This window comes from Octopus bimaculoides, chromosome 5, assembly GCF_001194135.2.
Source record: "Octopus bimaculoides isolate UCB-OBI-ISO-001 chromosome 5, ASM119413v2, whole genome shotgun sequence".
Lineage (NCBI taxonomy): Eukaryota > Metazoa > Mollusca > Cephalopoda > Octopoda > Octopodidae > Octopus > Octopus bimaculoides.
In genome coordinates, this window is record NC_068985.1 from 25,612,510 (window position 1) to 25,612,736 (window position 227).

General features: G+C 23.8%; 1 protein-coding gene across 1 annotated transcript in view; it reads right to left on the bottom strand.

Moving 5' to 3' along the window:
- The window catches only part of LOC106874390 (uncharacterized), a 280,957-nt gene that overhangs the window by 167,990 nt on the left and 112,740 nt on the right, over window positions 1–227 (bottom strand). The gene's annotated exons all lie outside the window — the stretch shown is intronic.

The following is a 227-nucleotide window of genomic DNA, read 5'->3' on the forward strand; positions in this document are numbered from 1 at the left end:
ATATATATATATATATATATATATATATATACATGTATGTATGTATTTATCCTACATTATATCAGCACAGCTCGGTACAACCCCATAAAACTGCTATTGTAAGTTGGTATCAATAGGCTGTGGTTGCCATAATAAAATAGGAGTTTTTATATGCCTACTCAAAAACGTTTCATGTAAATGAACTTAAAGGATATATATATATATATATATATATATATATATATATA